We start from the raw sequence: 21,566 nt of genomic DNA, 5'->3' as shown, positions 1-21,566 counted from the left end.
AACCTAACCTCTTAAAAAAAAACTTCTCAATAATTTCTTACAATGAATAACTAGTTAGTAAAATCTTCATATATTAGAGACTTATATAATTTTGACAAACTATATCGAATAAAAATGATCAAGATCGAAGAACGGTATCTTTCTTCAAATAATTTCCACTCAATTATCACATGTTCTTGTTTCAATAATTTGATCAGACAGTTTCCGTTATTGATAAAACGATATTTTAATTTTAATCCTCCAATTCAATCTCGTAACAACGCAATATTAAAAGCGACAGGAATGAATTTCGTGACCTTAGAAGCTTGTAAAAATCTCCGTGTCGCCAAGTATCGAATGAAGGAGTGTCGCGAGCAGCGGCACCAGCACGAGCAGTCAATTAGCAAATTCTTAGGAAATCGCTCGGTATTGCTGCTGTTGCCGCGTTTTGCATACGTAATCGTACACGCGGAGGGTGGACTATATTATTCGCGCTTACACTTCTCGGACCCGTACGTTGTAATTTATCGAACGAGTCGATGCAGATAACGAGGGGGGAGGGGAAAAAAGGGATAACATCGTGACCAATGCTAACGCGGGATATAAATGTCGGCTAACCTAGAAACCCGCTATTACTCGACCAATGAACGATTTTACAACCGTTGAAAAGTTTCAATGGATGGAATATATCTGAACGCGTTGATAATTGTAAAATGGTTTTTATCTCAAGATATTAATTATCATTATTATATATACACATTTGTTTATAAATTTATTTTATTGAAACACTTTGTTTATTTATTTATTTTTTATTTTTTGCTAATTGAAATCTATATATATATATATATATAAAATATCATATTTAACAATATAGTTAATTAATTGTGTCACAATTCATATAAATGGAACGATATTAAAATGGGATAATCAAATGGGATCTTATTATTCGAGATTTCAATATAAATAGAGTTCCACTGTATTTACAAATGGATTAAGGGAAACAAGTTCCTCAGAATCACTCGACCAACGAATTGCAATCGAGATAAGGTCACGACGATGGACAATTGCAGGGGTGAATGGTTCGAACAATTGTTGGCCCAGAAATCTTTGCTCAGAATCGCTAATCATGGTGGCCCTTCGATTTCGCTTCTCTTCCAGGATGCAATTACTAATTATTACCGCTATAATTATCGAACATTACAGGGACATTTGTGGCCCTGTGTGCGTGCAGAAATCGCATAAGAGAACGGAATACATTAGTCCCGATTAAATTTCTCAGTTGTGCGCCCGGTATTGTTTCGTCATTACCATCGCAAAAAACTGCCATTGCTTTTTCATCATTTCTCTTAAACGCACGCGTGATCCCAATTCCATCGAATTCACTCGATAAAATTGTGCGGCAAAAATGATTTATAATCCAAGATATTTGAATATCTCTATTCATATTTATATATATATGTTCATTTCATTCCACCTTTGCCATTTTTTTCGATCGAACCCAAAGTACTCTCAATTTATTCAAATCTAAAGAGATCCTAACAAAAAACGATCCTTCGTCAATCTTCGAAACGCAAAAGGGAGCAAACATCAAAATACACTCGTAAAAATGGTAAAAACGAGCGTTCATTCATCCCGAAACCAAAACTCGATCGGTATCCCTTCATTATCCAGCGAGTTGATCATCGTCTTCGTCGTTACGTTATCGCGGGCTTTTCAATTACAGAAGAACCATTGGCCCATTGTTTCGCAGAACCCGTTCACCCATTCAACGGATACTTTTCGATGCTCGTAGGTTCCCATAGAGAGGCGGGCCTCCTGTGGGAACTCGTTTCTCGACACGATGTGCACAACCACCGATTCCTGTGGGAAATATCTTCACCCTTCGTGCGCTCGACAGATCGCTATCAAAAGAGGCTTCATGGTGTGCAAATTGGTTTACACGGTCGGTGTTTCGGCTCCGCTCTCCTCGGTAAAAAGGAAGCCACCGATAGTGGCGAGTTTCCATTCGGGGACGAGCCGACACGTGTTGGAAATATTACTATTGGACGAAATTAAAAAGCAGTGTCATCGAGATGGCTAGCTAGTGTCAGTATTTATTGCATCGGGCTCCGTGCCCGCATCGTAACAAACAATGTACAGAATATCTGGAAGGAAAAGTTAAGTCTCTCTTGATATTGGAAATTTATTAGTATTACATAATTTTGTAGCAATATATAATATACAAGATGGATAAAAAATTTAAGAGGCGATTCTAGAGAATCAGCCAAAGCAAAAAGCAAAAGCTACAAGTTAATGATATAGAAAAGAGATTGAGTATGATGGCTTCAATCAATATTTTTGCAATTCTAAAATTATTTTTTTCTATTAATTTCATCTGAGTATATTTCCCTGTATATCCAACGAGCATATATCAAAATTGGATAAAGAAAGAATAGAAAATGAGGAAAAAATCACTTCTCAAATTTTCTATTTCTATTTATCTATTGCTAAAAGAACAAAAAAAAAATGATTTCAACATTTTTGTATCCATTCTAAAATTATTTCATCCTATATGTATATACATATATATATATATCTGTTGGTAAAGAAGAAAAAAATGGAAGAAAACATCCGAAAAAAAAAGAGGAAATATTAAACATATATTTCGAATCAAATTGAATCACGAGTAATTTGGTTACACGCTAACTCTCCTCTTAAACAATTCTCCATCACGCAGCCATGATTAACAAGGTGACGAGGCGCAGCACGACCCTCGACCAAACTCATTTTACAGTAGATACACTCGGTCTTGGTCGATTACTACTGGCGCGCGCAATTCTCTCCGCAGGGACCTCGAGACGTATCTGAGGATATTGGTATACGTATGGAGCACACTTGTGTATGTGTATTTCGTCTCATCCATGGGATCAACGGGGAGCAGAGAGCACAATGCAACTATAGAAGGTAGAAAATTTGCGATTTCGACGCGTGCACGACACGTGTCGAGCCAACCTCCACCTAGATTAACCAATCTCCTCTCTGTATCCAACGCTTTTCTTTTCCCTTCGTCGCTTTTCCTAACTGGAAATTTGCCCCGGCCATGTCAGAACAAAGTTTGGAGAATCGTGTTCCGAAACTCGATCACAGGGAATTTTATGTTTCCAACGTTTTTGATTCTGAATTTTTGATAATTACTCTTAATATTCGTGATATATTTTTGATCACGTTTGGAATTTGATAAAAGATCATAGGGAATTTTATATTTCAAATATTTTCGACTCTAGATTTAGATAGCACCACTTTCGTTTAATAATTCTTATTCCGATATTGAATATAAAGTTAGTTTATATACGTATGCGTTATACGTGATGTAAATATTCATGTGACGAGTTTTTAACAAATCAGAAATTTCAGAATTACGCGAGTTATGTCTATTTGAGAGGATCACATGTAGGGAAATACCTATAAACTCGTCGTACATTCGCGAAACTATAGTATCGATGTCATGACAATGTCGAAATCCGATACACAGGAAGTTCTATGCAATTTCTCGTCCACGGGGCAAAACCAACGGAAGACATCAAAGGAAATGACCCCGCCTTGGACATCGTCACCGTCATCGCTGCCGCCACTGGCGACAGTGGCGACAGTGGCAGTGGCGACATGCGTTCGCATACGCTCGTGCGTAAAAAAAGCCTACTACAGTAGAATTCACGAGCATTGGCCATGATCAAGCTTATTTTTACACGAGCAATTTCGCAAAGTGAGAAAATTATAATATCGATAATTTATCGATATTATATAATTACATCGATAACATCGCATATCATCAGTATTCTTAACTCTCATGATTGAATTTTTTTCATTTCGACTCGAATATTGAGAATTAATAATGATAAGATTATAACAATAAAATAAAAATACAAGGTGTATTAACATTCTTTCCTGAAAATGTGATTTTAGAAGTCAAAACAAACACCAATGTTAATGAATGAACAAAAATATATGTTGAGACTTATTTCTTTTATGTTATAAGCAATTGAAGATATTCGAGATCAATGATGCAACATTTGCGTCATGAGAATTTCCTATTCTATGACGGTTGACGCGTACAGTCGCGTTATAAATTTTTCTATAAAAAAAATGAAATATAGAAAAGAATTTTCTATTTATTCGACTTTTTTTCTCGCATACGTTCAGTATATATATTCATTTTGGATTTCATTGCATTATGAATGAGTTCGAATAAGTTCATGTAACAACTGTATAAGAGAGTAGTACAGTTTATTCTATAAATAAGCCTCTACTTTTCTTGTATCCTTCCTAAAGATATCCTACAATATATATAATAAATGTATGTAACGATGCAATAAATAAAATAGAAACTTTCATTTTATACTGAAAGAATATATAATTTTTATGCAGCTCTTATTATTAGAATTGGGCACTAATCTATAAAAAATAGACTAGTTAAAAATTTCGAATAAACTTATTTTTAAATAATTACTTAAATAACTTCGTTTAAAATGCTTCAATGACATTTATTCCAATTTTTGAATAACAAATTATCGAAGAAACTTCATTCTATCCATTTCTATTAATGATGTAATAACAAAATCTGATATTTTTCTATTTACTAGTTCCAAAATGAAAACAATGGCTCGAAGAATCGTTCTTAAATCGTCCATAACTCGTGAACTGAACGATAGTAAATACATATATATATATATTCCATGCGCGACGTAACACGCGTGTATAGGTGGGTCTGTGCGTAAGTCGCGACAAGACGGCGCTCTTACTTACGCATATGCACGGTCGTGACCAGAAACTGACTCATAGGCGTGGATTCAGCCCATTACACGTCGTCACCGAGCCACAGAATAGTTTGTACGACTGGATCAACCTCTACCAATGAAACGCAACCTTGCAATACCGAAAACAGTAGGGGGATCTAACGGTGTGTAAGGGTTCGTGGTAACGCCACCCTATAAACAAACAATCTTGCATCGCGAAAATGGTCGAGCGATTCTCGTTTCGTTTCGAGGTCTTTCCCAACTCGTGTTTGATCCGGTAGGACTGTAGGACTGTGGAACAGGGGTTGGTCGAAAAAAGGGTCCAACTCTGTTAATTTTATTACGAGCTCTTTCGGCTTGCCCTTGCGCATTTTTAATTGCCTTGATCTCCTGCCATTTTATCGGCTATAGTATTAAACGATCCTGAACTGTTTAATTTCGAGAGGATTCTGATGAATAAGTGAACGATGTAGTGTGAGGAAAATTAATTAATTAAAATTTCGAATATATTTATTTGAAATAACATTTATAACATTTTAACATATTAATATTTTAACATTTCGTAGCTATTATAATTAATCTCGGCCGATAATAGAGTTAATTACAGTTCAATGATAAATTATTGAAGTCATTTTATTCTCGAGCTTAATTGTTAAAAATTTCATCTCTGATAGAATAATGGAAAGTTTTTTTTATTTTTAAGTAAGTTTAGAGAATTTTTTATATTCTTTTTTTAACAATCTAGAATTTTCTATTACAAGCAACAGAATTTTATTAATTCATATTTTTAATTATGTATCAAAATGGAATCCATCTTTGTAAATCGTATCCTCCGTTATTTTTTGTATGTTTATATCATATATATCTTTATGTTATTATTTATAAGACTCTGCAAAAATGAGTGTTTATTTTTTTAATGTTTATAATATTTAAATAAAAGCTTAGAAAACTTTAAATTCTTTTTAATGAATAATCTGGAATTTAGACATCACAAATCATGTATTTTTTTACCATAAAAAGAAACAGAATTTTGTTGATCATCATATATAGATAGAATATATTTATGAGTATTATATTTTTTGTGTATAATTTTTAATGAAAATGAAATTCATCTCTGCAATCCTCCACTATTTCTTCATCTTTATATACTACTTATATTGTACAAGGATGAAAATAGTCATGAACGCTATATTAAGAGAAAAATGACCACGTGCACGTTAGCATTATTCTGTGCATCGTTTACAGCAACGAGGGGGCATGCACGCATAATGGTGGTGTACTTCTGTCAGTGGCACGCGCTCATTAAAGTTTAGTCGGTCGCGTCGTCGCCATGCCATTGTTACGCCTCCGAGCCCCGATGTCAATGGAAAGTCTAAAAGAAAAATCTGGAATAAAGAATCCAGATCCCCTGATCTTTATCTCATGAATGGCAAACCTACAATTTGCTAGCAAATGTCTCTTAATGGGGTCCGTCTCCTTTTACGCGCCATCTTTATTGGGAATAGTGAATGATAACGTTGAATAAAACTAATAGGACATCCGTTACAATATTCCATGCGTTCCAAATATTTACATTGATTGTTTATTCTTATAATTTCGAACCTTTTCATCAGAATTCCTAATGCTTAATGATATAATATATAATTTTTATTAATCGGAAGGAAATTTTTAAAATAACTCAATTTCGATCAAAAACAATATATTGCATAGTTGACTAGTGATAATTATCATTGTTTATATATACCTAGAAGTATCTTTATAATGAAAATGAATAAGATATTACGCATTTATCCTAAAGAAAATTGTAACATATGTGTCACATGTAGAATAATAATAAATATGTGATGTGGAAAACAATACAGAATTGTATATTTTCTATTGTTTTTGTCAATTAAAGTTTTAAAATAACTTAACCTAATCTAATCTAATCAAAAACAACGTGTTATAATGTTATATTAGACTAATAGTAATTTATTGTCCTTTGGATGTCAATCATTTAAAATAATCTAAGCTAACCTAAAAAATAATGTGTTGTAATATCAAACTAACAATAATTTGTCACTGTCTATGACAATCATTTATCTTAAAGAAATACATATGTTACATGTATATGACATGTGAAAGTCTTTTATAGCATAAACGATAAACTTCACAGAAATTGTCTTTCATCATTAAAAATCTAGAACATTCAAAGATAAATTTTTCACTATTTTTCGTTCTTATTCTACTTATCGTATCAAGAAAAGAAAAATATTTGAACAATCGAATCGATTACTTCTATTTTGCAACCATATCTATCTTTCATCAGGAAAAGGATTTTAAAAAAGGACGAAAGTTATAAGCTACCAGAGCTCTGAGAATTTGATTTCTTTCGAGCGGAGTCGCCTCGTCAATCCCTATTCCACCGATGCCAGGCCAATTAACCGGGAAAATTCGCGTAGACAGCGAACGAGCACAACTTTACCCACTTTTCTTCGCCTGCTAGTCGCATGGCACTTGCTGTTTCCATTTAAACGAATTACGACGGTGTATTTAGCTACACTATTCAGAAGTGCGCCCGCCAACCCTTTCGGATTGTACGTGAATACAAGCAATTAACACGTACACCACGGGTCGAGTAGATGCATGATCTACGATGGAACGGTGTGCGCGAGGCGGAAGTGGAAAGGTAGTGGGGGCACAGTCGAGCAAATATCCAGCAAATAAGCGCGGCGTACGCGCGTTAATAGGGTTAAACGGAACTGACGCGACCTCTACTCTCTTCGAAGTAACGAAGTTATTCGAAGTAACTGCTGGTGCGAGATCATTCGTCTATAGGCACACACAAACTTCGCTTTACTGTATTCAGCATCGCTAAACAGCTTTTCCTTCGATTGCTTTAGAATTAGGTATGGGGCACCCTCTTTTGTTATTTTTAATGGTGCTTTTGGAAATTGATTAGTTAAAATTTCCAACCTATTTTTACAAGATATGTTGAAATATTGAAGTTCCATATTTTAAGTAAAATTAAGAAGCTTACACGAATTTCGTAAGAATTTAATTAAATAACTTTTTTAACTTTTCCTTTGATTGATTTAAAATTAAATTTAGGACATTCTTTTTCTTTTTAATAATAGTTTTAAGAATTTATTAATATTTTTTCTTAATTAAAATCTTCAATCTAATATTTTTTCATTTTTCAAAATTGTTGTAATTTTTAAAATTTGACTAATATTTAAAATTTCATTAATATTTTTAATTTTAAATATTTTTTATATTTTATCTTTTAAATGAAATTAGAAACCTCATAATAATTTCGTGGAAATTTTGACATTAATTTAATTAGGTAATTTCTCTAGCAGGATGGTAGCACGTGTCTCGAAAATGATAAAATCGTTTAAAATTTCAATCAATGTTTGATCGATTATTGGCCACCAGTTGGAAATTACAAAGAAACACCTTTACCTGCGTGAAAGGAAAGCTCGTAACGAGCGCAGGTGCGCTCCGGCAAGCGTTACAAATTCAATCGATGAACGCCACACTCGTCATTAGTATGAATCACCGATCAACCGTCAACTATTGTATTTCGAAGGGTTCTGAATCTATCGTTTTCACGAGATACACATGATTCTTTTTTTTAAATATTTTTTTTTTAATATTTTAATTTTTACAAAAATTATTAAGTAATTTAATTGTTTCTAATACTAATTATAATCATATATCGACATTAGCAGACACTTTTTTCACATAAAATTTAAAAAAAAATAGTTTATTTGTTATATCAACAATGTATTGTTTATAATATTATAATAATAATTATTAATAAAATAAGTAATATATATATAATATATTAAGTGAAAATTAAGTAATATATTAAGTAAAACTGTAGTAATAATACGATAACACGAAGAAATGATTAAAATTGAATAACAATATGATATTTAATTAATGTGATTTTTTATTTTATTAAACATAGTAGGTTATGACATGGAATCTCGTTCCACGATAGCCTACCGGTAACCAGTTCTACCATAGCTAAAGGGTTATACATAGGTTATATCAGATGTGTGCCACGCAACTGTAGAATAGAATTATACTTTTGAAATAGTTGAAGATAAAAAAAAGTATTGTGAAGTAAACTCAAATGACTTGATGTGATACGGCACTATTGGCATACAGGATGACTCAAAAAGTCGAAATTAAAAAAAACTTCGTTTATTAATTCATATTGTTTAGAATCATTTATATCAAATTTTAAACTTTAAAATCAATTATACCCTCTGTGAAAATTCTGGAAAAGATAAATTTAGAAATTATTGATAAAATCTGAAGTCTTTCTATTATTGAAAATTGTGGAAGGAATGCGTTCGAGTGTAAAGTTCCCATGTGAACACAACCGACTGTTTAGAGGGGATCCCTAAGTGAACATCGATGCGTTAATTACGGTAATATCCCCAGTTTGGTCGAAACTTCGGTTGGAATTCGAAGTAACGGTCACATCGTTCGAAAGGCTCTAATGGCGCGTTCAAGACAAATTTTGATATTCCCACGCATTATAGCTTCGCACGATCTATACTATTTCACACAGAGACAGCTGTTGGATTTTGAAACAGGACGAATTGTAATTTCCTTTTCTAAACTGTCAGTGTAATTTTTAAATACTTTGATAAATTTCGCGTAACAGAAATATATAGTTATTCATTTGTATAGAAAGGAAATGTATTAATTGAAATATAAAGGAATATAATAGGAGTTTCATAAAAAAAACAGAGATGACTTTAAAATCTTCGAATTTTATAAAATATCATTTAAAATTATTTAATTTTATCTCATAAAATTTTATTTTGTTTATATCTTGTTTATATTTTATTATTTTAAATAAAAATATTACTAGATATTACATTAAATACCTAATTTAAATAACAATTTGACTTAATTTAATTATTTAATTTTGTTTCATAAAATTTTATTCTATCTTTCATAATTTAAGAGATATTGTTAAATTCAATTGCAGATTAAATTACGCTCAATTCAATTAACAACCTAACCTAACTATTTACTTTAATCGTTTAAAAGATATTGTTAGACCCAGTTGCATCAAATATCCTGTGTAAGTAATAAATACGTATTTAAATCATTTAATTTACAGATTGGTTAAATATCTCGAGTACTTGTAAATGTTTTCTGTATCCATCCTGTACCATCCTTGCGAATTCTCGAAGACATTCCATCGGCCAGTTTAAAATATACCCGGAGATATTTCAACGATTCACACGAGCAATTACTTTCAACGAAAGCTCGAAAGGGCGAATAAAGGTGGCAGAGGCTGAGATACGGCCTCATCAAGCCCGTTTTTCCCTCCCGATGTCCCAGAAACGGAACGAGTGCGCTCGAGTGTCTATTATGGCAAATCTATTTCGGTTGACGCCACCCGTGCAGGAATGTGTCCCTTGGCACACGCACGCACATCGTGTATACGCGACCCTGACAAAGACCACTTGATCTCTTCACCGTAAACAAGATTAAGAATCCAATTATAGAATTCTTTTGTAAAATATTGCCTTGACTCCTCCGCCCTTTCCCACCTTTTACCTCAAAAAGTCAATCTTTCCCTAAATATACTTTATTATCAAAAGTTATCATTTCCAAAAATCAAAAATTTTAATCTTAATTCTTAACTTTTATTTTTATTTTTTTTTTTCTTTCCATATTTTTTTCGACGTAAAAGAAGTATATATTAGAGATTAAAATCTTTCATTTTCATTTACAAATATTTAGAAGAAGGTATTTAGATACTTGAAAAATTTGTTATTTCGATGAATCCTTCGATAAATTTTAAATTTTAATTTTTTAAACAAATGAAAGATATCTATATAGAGAAGATAAGAAAATTATCATTTTATTTGTGAAAGATAGTTCAATTTTATAAATGTGTAAGATTTAAATATTTGAAATTAAAAAAATTCGATATTTTGGTAAGTTTTCTGACCGATTTGAAAATTTTTAAATCAGAGAAGGTAAGAAAATTCGTTACGATTTTTTTAATAAATCTGTTCAACTTTATTTTAAATCGTCCCTAAATTGTGGTGACGAATAAACAATCATTCCTATGTAAGACACACTGAATCAGATTTCGAGAATGACTTCACCCATTTTACGAGGTAACAAGAACAGGAGGACAGCGGACAAATCAGTGACGATGACGGTGGGGTGATGGCGTCTAGACGTTGTCGTCGTGGATGTCGTTGACGTCGTCGCACTGACTCACTCGACGCCGACATCCGACTGTAGGGGGTACGGCTAAATATTGCGTGCACGCAATGACACACGGTGCTTTGAAATAGTTCCACAAGCGAGCAAGCCTTGATTCGCTCGTTGCATCCGACTACTCCCTTTCCTTCTTCAGGGTCACGTGAATTATTGACACCGTACTATTTAAGGCCCGCTTGTCTTCTGCGATTTTCTTTTTTTTAACATTTTACATGTGTGACTGAGAAATTTTTTCCTCAGATTCTTTTACAATGATTTACAATTTCCAATAAATGATGTTCATGAATTTGTAAAAAATTTAAATGTATAAAAATATGTAGAATGATGTAGAACTATTCAAAACAAATTATATGTGCGATAGAAAAATGACTAAGGAATTTTTTTAGATTCTTTTATATTGATAATACATTTTCCAGTAAATAATATTTATATATTTGTAGAAAATTTAAATGTGTAAAAATCTGTAGAATGATGTGAAGTGTAAGTAAATTATATATTATATTTGAAGAATAAAATATATCTTTTTTTAATTCTATTTCTATTTTTAATAGTTGTGTTTACAAAAATCTAAATTCACAGAACATTAATCATATGACGTAATGCTAAAAAAAACATTAGCTCTTTGTTAAATTCTCATAAAAAAAATTATGGACAATCATTAAACACATATACATTGTCAATATTTCAAGTTCATAAACATTTTCATCCAATGTCCAATAATATTAAGAATATGCTTATTCTTTCTGATCTCTTCTTTGGATTCTCACCAATTTCTATACTTTTCCAGTGCAAAAAATGGCAGAACGAAAATTTTATCCTTCTCATCAGTAACTACCAAATATGTAACTATAGTAACACGATGGCTCAGGTGAATCATAGTTGGAACCGTAAGTTGCGTGTGCCACCCTCCACACAACCCCTCCACGTGAGCCCTATGCGTAAAGACACGCATCCCCCGGTAATTATTGTGGCGACGCATGCCTCGTCATGCCAGGTATGCGATCAATCCTGATAAACATCGAATTCTCGAAAATAATCCCCAATAAACCTGAAACGGGCAAAAAGAACTTTTATTCGATACGTATAAAAATTGTCATATATATATATTATGTATATACCTATGAATTTGGCACGTGACTAAAATTTCCAAAGAGAGGTTAGAATAATTGTAGCATATAAATGTGGCACGTGATTAAAATGATTTCCAAAGAGAGGTTAGAATATTTGTAGCATATAAATTTGGCACGTGATTAAAATGATTTCCAAAGAGAGGTTAGAATAATTGTATCACATGTATAATCCTTTCTTCTTGCTTTCTTCACGAATAAGAAGTTGTATAAACGAATATTTCTTTACTTGTAGAATGCAGATATGAAATATCTATATCTAAATAAACGATTTCATCGATAAATCGACTATATTTGTGCAATATAAAAATGAATCTATCGAACGATTTAATACCAAATTTGTAAGAAATTTACCTTGCAATCTGCTTAGAGGTTAACGTAGTATCGAAGACAGAGCCGAGGGTGGATCAGTTGGGTGGGAGAAATCGTTTAAGAGCCACTTTCAATGCAAATTCATTGCAGCCACTTGCCTCTTCCGCGCATCCCTCCTCTTTCGATCTTACTACACATTCAATTTATTTTTCGTAGAATTGCCATGTTGGCAGCAGTAGCGATTTACTTTTATCCCGCTCTTGGATCTTTTTTCATAATATCGAATGATAAAAACTTTCATCGAGCAAAGAATCGAATTTTTTATTTTTAAATTAAAAATCAAAAAGATAATTTAATGATATTGGAAACATTGGAACAATTAAAAATGATAGATTTTTCATATTTTTCTGTGAGAAAATATTTTTTTTAACAAAATTAATTAAAATTGTAATTTATCAGAGTTAGAAATGTAACTATGTGTACATAATTATTTTTTATGTTTAGTTTGGAACTAACTAAACACGCGTTCCAAAAAATCTGTGAAATCTATTAAACTACTTCTGAAATTGATACCATTATGCTTATTCGAGTTCCTTTATCGAAGATGGGAAATCAAATAGCGATTTTTCTCTCGGGTTGTACCCGGGTTGAAAGTAAATCAGCCTGTACGTTCTACTCAATTTCGAAGAAAAGCCCCTTTAAAAGTGCAGGGAACTCGAAATCTATTACGTCTTCGACACTTCGCGTTCAGCCCCGTAACTTATTCATGGACCTGTTGAGGCGTTCAAGATGCGTTTAGGCTTGGGGGAGAGAGAGAACACGCGTCCCTCCTGTCGCAAGTAGATATAAGGGTAGTTAGCGCCCTTCCGCCATTCAGGAGGGGATGAAATCACTACAGTGACCAAGGACTCGTAAAATTGCCCGTTTAAAATACAGCATGCTACCGTTTCAGCAGCATCATTTCCTCGTATCACTTAATATCCTCTATAAATGTTAATATCGGACAACTTTTATCCAAACTTTCTTACTTACGTAATATCTCTATTTGTCTTTCCTTTTTTTTCTTTATTCCACGTTTTTTCATTAGATCAATGGATATAAATATGCTTTTATAAAATCGTTAATAACACTCCAAGTTGAAAGTTTAAAAAAAGAAAAAAATGTTCTTAGAAATTAATAATTAAGTATCTTTCGATAATCTGATCGTACGATAATTACGCGTCACGCAATTTCTCAAACCTAAATATCATTTAAAAGCAGAAGATAGCCCTTGCGTGTCGCCATATTAGCTTAAAAGACGACATCTGGTCATCTGACGCATAGTGCGTATAATCCTGATCGCATAAAGGGCAGCATGTAAGGTGTATTATCAGATAATTGAGAGATTTCACGTCGAAATGAAACCGATTTTCGATGACGAAACGAAAACCGCTGGTTAGGATCATCCAACTTTGATGACAATTAAGGTTCGCCATATGTTCTTCAACTTTTTTATTAAAACAAGGGATAGAACGAACGATTTCGAGCATTAAATTTTCATATGCATAATATGCATAAACATGACGAGTATTGACTAACTTAAAAATACATAAATAATTTATTTTTTTATTATTTATTTGTATATTATTCATATATATTTTTCATGTTTATTCAAATTTGCGCGCGCTTAATTAGGGATTCTAGTTAGAATCTCCTTTTGATTCGTTCGATTTCGGCTAAGCTCGTTCAAATTCGTATTCGTATAGTAAAGTTGCGAAATCGTGCGTGTTTTTAATAAGATTTCTTTCCTTTTGTTTCCTTTCAATACAAATTTTGTAATTTCCAATCAATTTGTTTTTTGCACGACACTTAATTTTTTTTATTCCTTTCAATGATGATAATCTCATTTAAATATGAATCTTTTTAATCGCATTTTTTAAAAGGTTATGTGTCATCTTTCATATTTTAATCACGTCATTATCTTTTTCAATTTATATTTATAACGATATAAAAATGTAGATATTTGGAACAGATAGAAAAAAATCTAGCGACACGTCTGATAAATCAATCAATTATTTTTATACTATATACGGAATATCAGTAGTTCCGATATAATTCGAATATATGTCATCGCGATGCACGAAATGTCACCGTGGATAATCGCATTTCTGGTTGTCTCGTGAACAAATCTATAACTTATTAGTGGAAAAAGTATCGTGCGTTTGGCTTGAGTATCCTTGATAATTCATCAATATTTCATCCGTTATTTCGATTTCATTTTATTTGTCGCTTTGCCACGAAAAAATCGGTATTTCGAAATGTGATTAAATCAATATTATTGCATATTGCTTTATATTAATATAAATATTAATATTAATGACACGAATTTATTTTAATAAGGAATAGAATTATTATCTTAAATAAGTCATACAGCCAATTTTTACCTATACAAGGTAAAAATTATACAAGGTAAAATTATATACATAAATTAAAATTATCATAATAATAATGTAAGAAACGTTCAGTGTATAATTCTTTTTCGATTCGTTTTTTTTTTTTATAATAGATAAGACGCTCTCGTGAAAATATTAATTAATAAAATCTTATGGTTGCGTACCTATGAGGTCGGGTACGTATAAATCATGGCCCTGGCATAGGTGCACCATATGGTCAATGTTCAAAAGGTCTGGCTTCTGTGTAACACCCATAGACACCATGAGGGGTGTCCATGACTACCACGTGTCTTGAAAACTGAAGATACCGCCACTATTCTTTTTCTGTTCTCTGTAATTTGATCATAATTTACTTAACAGTCGCTATCTTTCATTATATTAATTAAATGCCTTGGAAGGTTATTGAAAATTTGAAGTTATTATTATAAGATTATAGGTTATATTCATATCTATATAACCTATAAATATAATCTATAAATATAATATAAATACACATTATTTATAAATTTTTATATTCTAGTGTAAAAATACAAGTGAATTTTCAAAAATTTCAAAAATGAAATAAAATGTTATATTTTTTTACGCATCAACATCATTTTTTTCTAAATATAAATTTTTTCTAGATACAAAATCAATGGATCTATACTATCGTTACGAAAATATCATTCATAAGAAAAAATAAAACAGGTTTTTCAAAAAATAAAAATTTCAGACAGTTCGTAATTTGCGAATAGCACGTGACAATCATTTGTTATTATCATCAATTTACTTGGTATATTTCGCGTACTACGTGTACGTAGCTACACGTGTACTCAATTATATCGATCGACAGTCGACCACGTGTATTATGCGTACGAAATCGATTGGACTGTCAGAATTTTCTGCCTTTCTTCAAACATCATCGTGTCTTCTTTCTCTATGCTATTAGATTTAAACATTCAAGTTTTTTCTTTTACATTTAGATCGATAGTAGTTTTACTTACTTATGTGTATCTTCAATGTGATAAATTGGAAAATGGGATTGAATTGGTAGGAGAATTTATTCCCTGAAGAATTGCTCTTCTCCGTTATTTGAAGGGGAAATGTTCTCTGATTTTGGTTTGTACGAATGATTTTATATTAATAATGTAATGCGGATATGCTATTTAATATTATATTTATTTTTTTAATAATTAATAATTTCAAAACAAAAACTTGTAAGATATAAAAAAAATAGTTTTAGACATTTATTGTATCTATCAAAACATAAATAATTCGATGAAAAAATAATTGCAACGTAGACTAATCAAATCATTCGAATAATTCAATTACTATTATACTCGATGAATTTACCTGTGAAATTACATCCGTTAAAATACATTTGTTCTATCTATATGAAAATTGATATGAAACGAAGGGACACATCGTACAATGTGTAGCAAACTCACGCAATCTATAACTTGTTTAAAATTCTGCCAACTGAAATAATATGTCCAGTAAAACTTCGTAGGGATAATGATTCAGTTATTTCGAAGAAATATCGTGAAAGTTACTGCAGCAAAAAAATCTGAGTTGTTTATTCACAGCTATTGGCCGACCGTTCGATGAAACATTGAATTAAAGATTTATTCAAACTTTTTGCACTTTATAGTTAAAATTAAATTTATAATTAAAAATTCCATAGTAAAGTATTATATAAAATAATTAATACAATTAATTTAAGTTATGATATAAATTTTAAGAATATCTAATTCAATTTTTCAATTCAATTTTTTAATTACTAACATGATAAAAAAAATTTGATATAAAGAATTTTGTTGAATCGGAAATTGAATTGAACGAATAAAGTTCTTATATTATTCTTTAAAAAAATTCCACGATTCTTCAACTCAAAGTAACATCGATATAAAGAGTTCAACGAAAATTACATAGCCGGTATGATAGACATATTGCAATGTAGATCGATTGGCAAGCTGCGGGGTAATTTTAATGAAAGACGATACTTTCCGACCACGTAGTTAGGTTCACCAGCTATTATATCTGTGTATAGAGCATATACGCACTTTAACCCTCTGCTTCTTTTTCGCCCTTTCTTCGTACCTTCCATTGCAATTGAAAAATGCTTCCAATATATATTTTTAATTTAAATATTAATTTTTGCACAAATTTTATGGAAATGTAATACAAAATTCATAAACATTCTCACAGCTTAATTATATAATTTTTTTCTATATATTAATTTTTATTATATATATCTATAAAATTTAAATATATTTGTTGTCAATTCTAAAAGCTAAAACAAAAATTAATAACATTTGACTATTGTAAATAGCATTTATCTACATTTTAAACATTTTTAAATATTTCAACTTCAAAATATGCAATGTTTTTCAATTATTTTATAAATAATTCAAATATTATAAATAATATTTAGACTACATTTTTAAAAATAAATTAATATATTTTATTATATTATACATATTTTCTTACATTACTAATTCACTCTGTTATTTTATGTAAAATAAATTTGTAAAATTATTAAATTGTTTATAATTTAATAAATAAACTTTAATCAACTTTTATTTTATTTAACTTTTATTTAATACAATAACATTAATATTACAATACAACTAACATACGATACTTCTTAAATATTATAATTAACAAACATTTTATCTTCAAATATTTCACGTTAAAATACTTACTCAGTATCACGGTAAGTGCGTCGATTAGGCTCGTGCCCCTGTCCCCACCTGCCTTACACGGCACGACCAGCAGGAATCTCACCGTACCCCACCTATAAACCCCCTTAAGGTATAACACGGTAGTTCCTGAGCCCAGTTTTCTCCCTTTTATGAAGCCAGGTGATGACTCACCCCATAACTCCACCAAAAGGGAACCCCGTTACTTCTTCCACGTACTAGTATACGCTTACTACGACTATTCTGTTCGCCCTCCTCCTTGTGCGCCGATTCCTCGTGTTTTTGAACGTGCACACGCGCGTGTCAATCGTGGCCAGATACCGATTCGTGCGTGAACTAACTGGGGTGCATTGTACGGCTATTTACCCATCTACGGACGGAACACCCGATTTATAATGTCACGAGTCATGGAATCGTCGGAAATAAATTTTATTGGACAATGTCGATGGATATGTATAATACGTTTGTCAAAATGGTGAAGTAGAAAAAAATATTTACGCTCTCACTCTATTCTACCTCTTCTGCCATCATACGCATCGTGGCAGAATTGAGCACTAAAAAGTAACTAGTTAAAATTTCGAGTAAACTTCGCGAATAACTGTAACGCCAAACAATTGAGGTTATATACGAAGAAGATTAATATCTTAAATAAAATTTTAAGCAATAGTTATTTATGGTTATTTAAAACTTTGAATAGTAAATTATTAAATTAACCATTGAACTAACTTTATTCTTAATTTCAATCGTTAAAATTTTGCATTGTAATCCATCATTGCATTCTAATTATTGGTTGAAAGCAAACACAAAGATGGACATATTAAAATAAAGTGAAATAAAATTGATGACTTTACAATATCGATATATCAAAAGAATTCTACTTATTTATAGTTGATAATATAAGTATGGAGGCTGTGAAATTATTCTATTTCATAATATCATCGTTCATTGTCGATTTTTGTTACTATTCTCATAATAACAATACATATGATAGGAACTGGAATAGAATAATAACAAATATTCTATTTAATCATATCTTATTTTTAAACTAGTTTAAAATATTTTATTTAACGTTCATTTTTTAAATATTTTTTTTTAAGATAAGAATATAAAATTTATTTTAAAAATTAGATTTTAAAAATTGTGAAAATTTAAAATGAATTAAATTTATTAGAATTTCGTAGATATAAAAGCATTATATCTTATATCATTACAATGTGATTATCTCAATCAGGTAATCAAGATTTTTAGAAGAATCACCAGATTCTCTCGTGAACCTGATTCATCTTGAATCTTTAGCTGGGATAAAGAGGACAAAGAGGAATAATAGAACAGGATCGCCTTACAAGTTCCTTAGGGCCGGACTCGAAGACAGTGAGACCTGTTTCTCTGGTGTGTCGCGTGCCTTGTAACACCTTGTGCTCACCAGCGTCTATTTACACGAGGAACCCTCGATCCAAGACTCGCCCCAAGGAAAAAAGGGGCGCCTCGTAATCTTTCCTCCATTCAAGGGAACACATCGTTCAGCCCCTTGAAAACCGCTAGTGGAGAGGAATTTTTTCTCTGTTGGACCCCTTCACCGGAACATACAAATTTCCTTGCGAATTGTAGGGTTGCAGGATATCGTTTACCTTTGACAGCGATCTGGTGAAAGAATGAAATGAAGAAACGAGCAATGTTAAGGAAAAAAATAAAGAAAAGATGAAGAAGAGAGAAACATGAAAAAAGGATTAAATTCTTAATTGTAGCAAATTTTATATTATATGCAATATATAATAAAAAGATTGTAATATAAAGAAAATGATATAAATTTGAAATAGAACAGAATAGAAATATGGAACATCAAGGTTTTGACAATGATTATATTTTAAATGTTATAACTAAAATATCTTCTATAGCAATTGTTATTGATAGTTATCTTTTGTTTAATAGATATTTTATGTTTCGAATAAAAAAGTTTCTAATGAAGAGATAAAAATATTTGTTCAACTGATAAATGCAACGATACGCACAAACATATTGATGCCTAGAAATGAATGAAACGACGAAAATCGAATGGAAGAGAAGTTGAATGCTTTTGGATTACCTTGCAAAATATATATTTGGATGTCCAGTACATCTATATACTCATTGATGTATCATATATGTATTTACGTGAATCGACTCATGAATGAAGAAGACGTAATACGACCTATGGTAAGAAACCATAAATATGCTTCCCTCTTCAAAGATCCAAAACATGATAGTGAATGAAACCGTAACAATTGTTAATGATGCTAGGAATATTTGTATCGTAAATTTGTGTTGAATGAAAAAATCTAATACGATTGGAAAATAAAAAGAACTAAAACTTTAGATACTATCTATCGGATAAATTATAATAATTACAAATTATAAATAGATAATTTAATTATACAATCAGATAATTTGTTTATAACAATTTTTAGAATAATTTGAACTTTAACAATATTTTAATAATTTTAATTATTTTAATTTTAATTTTTTTGGAAAATTTGTAGGAATATCATGATGAAGATTGGAAAATGAATAAAGAATTCTACAAGTTCTTAAAGATTATATAGAAATCACTGTAGTTTTGCTATAATCGACAGATTATTTTTGACTAACTAAAACATTCTTGATTCATAATATCGATCGGATCGAATCATGCCTGCGGTAGTGTATAAACTTCCACATCTGTTCGATGCTGCGTGCTAACGCATCCTTCTGAATGGATTTGTCCAGGTGCCCAAATGGATCTCTAGATTCCGGTTTTCGATTCATTGCCCCCTTTCTGCCACGTTTCTAACATCTTTCAAACATTTATCGTTCGATGAATATTTACTTAATATAAAATACTTTCGTTCGATTTTTACATCAAAAAAAAAAGACAAAGTAGATAATAGAATAGATATGGAATTTAGATTTATCAGTGATGGAATATTTATAAGATAATTTAAAATAAAACGCAGATTTTCTACGAGAAGTTTCAAGTACCTTATCAATTGATTACATATCTAGATTACAAATTTATCAAGAATAACGAGAAATTTGTAATATTGATAAAAATATAACGATATGATTTTTTTGCGAAATAATCTAATGACAAATGAAACTAAGCCTTGAAAAAATATTTTCAATTTCTATTTTAGTATTTCAATATAAAGTTATTTAAGGAACAAACCTCATCAAGTCATAGCTCAAAAATATTTTTCCCACCGATGTATCATCAGCAGAGTTCTCATAATTTGACACAAAAAAGAGTTAATGGGCCAGAGGCAGTGGCAAAAAGCCCAGCCATCCTTTTCGAAAGATAATACTCGGTAAACGAAATTTCACTATTTGCTTTCTCTACAGATACATACGTATCCGTGGCAGGGATTGGAGGGCCCTTCCACCCCTGGAACCAGCTAAAGGGGATGGCAAGGGATTCAGGGTAGGGAGAGGTAGGTAGCGCGCAGCTGCCTGAACTCAATGTCACAGCTTTCCGACTTACAATGCGAACCGCCACAATGCATGATTTTCGCCATTGTTTGCATCCTAGCCTGCACGCGGCTAACACGAACGGATGCATTCCTGCAGCCCCAAGTGGCGTGTGCCGCCACTCCATAGAGTCTCGACACGAGCCAATTCCTTCCTCCCTTCGTCTTCCCCTTCCACGATCACGTTGTTTCAGACGCATGCCAACTCTATTCATCGATTGGAATATCGACAATAAATCTGCGAACTTCAGCGAATTTCATGGTATCACTATGATCCCATATACGCAGGAATTTTTAGAGAAGATGAATTTAAATATAATAATTATGACGTGTAATTGTTGAATAGGTCATTTTTTATGATGATATTTTTAATATTTTATTTTAATAATAATTATTTTATTAAGAAAAAAAAATGATGGGCGGAAAATGAAAAAGAAGTTAATTTTTATTAATTTTGTACATAACCTCTAATTAAATTAAATTTTCATATGTCACGCTTCGAATAACGCGATGATGCCCTAAATATTTCTGATGG

General features: G+C 31.5%; 1 long non-coding RNA gene across 1 annotated transcript; it reads right to left on the bottom strand.

Moving 5' to 3' along the window:
- Positions 1-11,501: 11,501 nt before the first annotated feature.
- Positions 11,502-12,622, bottom strand: LOC107999128 (uncharacterized). Its single transcript, XR_009830460.1, has 2 exons — positions 12,482-12,622; positions 11,502-12,048 (listed from the first exon to the last, which is right to left on the bottom strand). It is a non-coding gene; the product is annotated as an uncharacterized LOC107999128 (long non-coding RNA).
- Positions 12,623-21,566: the final 8,944 nt, after the last annotated feature.

Source organism: Apis cerana, linkage group LG6 (assembly GCF_029169275.1).
Source record: "Apis cerana isolate GH-2021 linkage group LG6, AcerK_1.0, whole genome shotgun sequence".
Taxonomy (NCBI): Eukaryota; Metazoa; Arthropoda; class Insecta; order Hymenoptera; family Apidae; genus Apis; species Apis cerana.
This window is presented reverse-complemented; position numbering and strand designations above follow the sequence as displayed.